The sequence below is a fragment of the Papio anubis genome, chromosome 5 (assembly GCF_008728515.1).
Source record: "Papio anubis isolate 15944 chromosome 5, Panubis1.0, whole genome shotgun sequence".
Taxonomy (NCBI): domain Eukaryota; kingdom Metazoa; phylum Chordata; class Mammalia; order Primates; family Cercopithecidae; genus Papio; species Papio anubis.
The window spans coordinates 56,215,680-56,218,057 of NC_044980.1; positions in this window are offsets into that span (position 1 = coordinate 56,215,680).

The window sequence follows — 2,378 nt, forward strand, 5'->3', positions numbered from 1 at the left end:
TTATTTCACTTTTGTCCCGCAGGCTCATCCATGTTGTAGTATGTGAGGGGATGTCCTTTTTTATGGCTGCATGGTTTCTCGTTCATTGTGTGTCTATATCACATCTAGTTTATTCATCCATCAGTGGACATTTGGATTCCTCCCACTTCTGGCTCTTGTGAATAATGCTGCTGTGAACTTGAGTGTGGAAATACCTCTTTGAGACCCTGCTGTCAATTCTTGTTGTTATATATCCCGAAGTGGGATTGACAAATACTTCTTTTAAATCTATCATTTTCAGAATACTTAGTCCTTTGAAATGTTCTAAGTTTTTATTTGACATCTAGTCTTAACAGTGGATTCCAAATGTCAAGAGGTTAAGTCGATAGGTGGAAGTTAAAGTAAATGAATCCATAGTGACATTTAAAATCCCATTAATGCTAAGTAGAAATAAAAATAAAAACCATAAAGTGATTTGAAGGTTGATTCTTTTTTGTAAGTTTATTCTTACTTTTTTGAAAGCTGACATTGCCTAAGGGCAAATACAGTTTATGTAGGTCTACTAAAACGCTGGGACACTTCATAATGAAGTAGACTGCGATACAGTTCGGAAAGATGGCATCAAAGGAAGAAGAAAGGTGACTTCTAATAGTTAAGACTTTGAGATGTTCCCTGATGGAAATTGTTCTGTGTTAATTGGCCATTTTTGCAGAGAGATCTTAGAACTATCATGAGCTTTTAGAATACACATGGAGACCAAGGATGACATACACATGATCTTGGATGACTTGCCCACCCCCGTTTTAGCCAACGTTTCTGACCCACCATGCCTTCAATTCCATTTTTACGACTATGGTCAAGTAGACAAAACTGATTTGATTTGTATGTACACGTTTTCTTACCTTCCAATGGGCTGGTGCTAGAAAGACTTCTGAGACTGTTAAAACTGGAACAGCAGAAATGAGAAATAGAAGTGACAAGCTTGGATAATTCAAAGGCAAGATAATGTGTTCCTAATTGGGGCCTGGACTGGAATTCTGCATTTCTTGCCTCTTGACTTGTGATTTCATTTGAGAGTAGGGGCTATACTTTCAGGGAGAAAATGAATGTTTCATAACTTTCAAATATTAATAAGCTGAATAAAACTTGACTGAAGTCACTATAGTCACAATATTACAGTAGTACAATGTAGCGGCAAAGGAGAACTGAACTTTTTCTAAATTGCTGAAAAAGTTGTTAAATTGCAGCTGGTTCAGAAATTAAAGGTCAGTGAGAAGATGGGAAAATGTAGGAAAAAAATTAAGTAACCTGATACATTTTAATAAATGTGTGACTGAGGTAAAATTTTTATTTAATTCTTACTTAATTTTATTTGATGTTCCAGGATACATGTGCAGGATGTGCAGGTTTGTTACATAGGTAAACGTGTGCCATGGTGGTTTGCTGTACCCATCAACTTGTCATCTAGCTATTAAGCCCTGGATGCATTAGCTATTTGTCCTGCTCTCCCTATCCCCAGCACCCACTTCCCCCGACAGGCCCCAGTGTGTGGTGTTCTCTGACTGAGGTAAAATTTAAGAACTGTTAATACCAGTTGGTAACTGGACTAGTTCAATCTAGCTTGAGCAAAAGAAGAAATGTATTGGATTCTTCAGTGAACGTTTTTCTGTGAGCCTATCCTGCAATAGGCATGGTTCTAATGCTAAAAAGACAATGAAGAAAGCAAAATGTCCTCTTATGGATCAAAATTATAGTGAGAGGGACACATATAAAAATGTATTAGAAGTATTAACTGGTGATATGTGTTGTAGAGAAAGGCAGGGGGAAGGGGTGTGATTTGAGGTGGAATGATTCTGGAAGACCTTGCTGATGTGACGTCCCCACAGATGCCTGAGGGAAGTGAGGGAGCTGGTCCTGTACGTGTCTGGGCAGATGTATGTTTGAGGCAGAAGGAACAGCAAGTACTAAGACCCCAAGGAGGACGTGTGAAAATGTGCCAGCCTAGTCAGAACAGCCAGCAAAGGGACTGGCTGGGGCAGAATGGGGTGGGAGGTGGTGAGGTGGGCGGAGAGAGAGAGGAGGCTGGGCTGAAGAGCAGGAGCGTTCAGCTCCTAGCTTGTAGGTCATGGCAAAGATTTTTCTTCTGTGGGTTTTTGTTTTATTTTTATTTTTATTTTTTTTAGACATAGTTTCGCTCTTGTCGGCCAGGCTAGAGTGCGACCTTCCTCATCCTCCTGAGTAGCTGGGATTACAGGTGCCCGCCACCACGCCTAGCTAAGTTTTTTGTATTTTTAGTAGAGATGGGTTTCACCATGTTGGCCAGACTGGTCTCAAACCCCTGACCTCAGGCAATCTGCCCGCCATGGCCTTCCAAAGTGCTGGGATTACAGGCGTGAGCC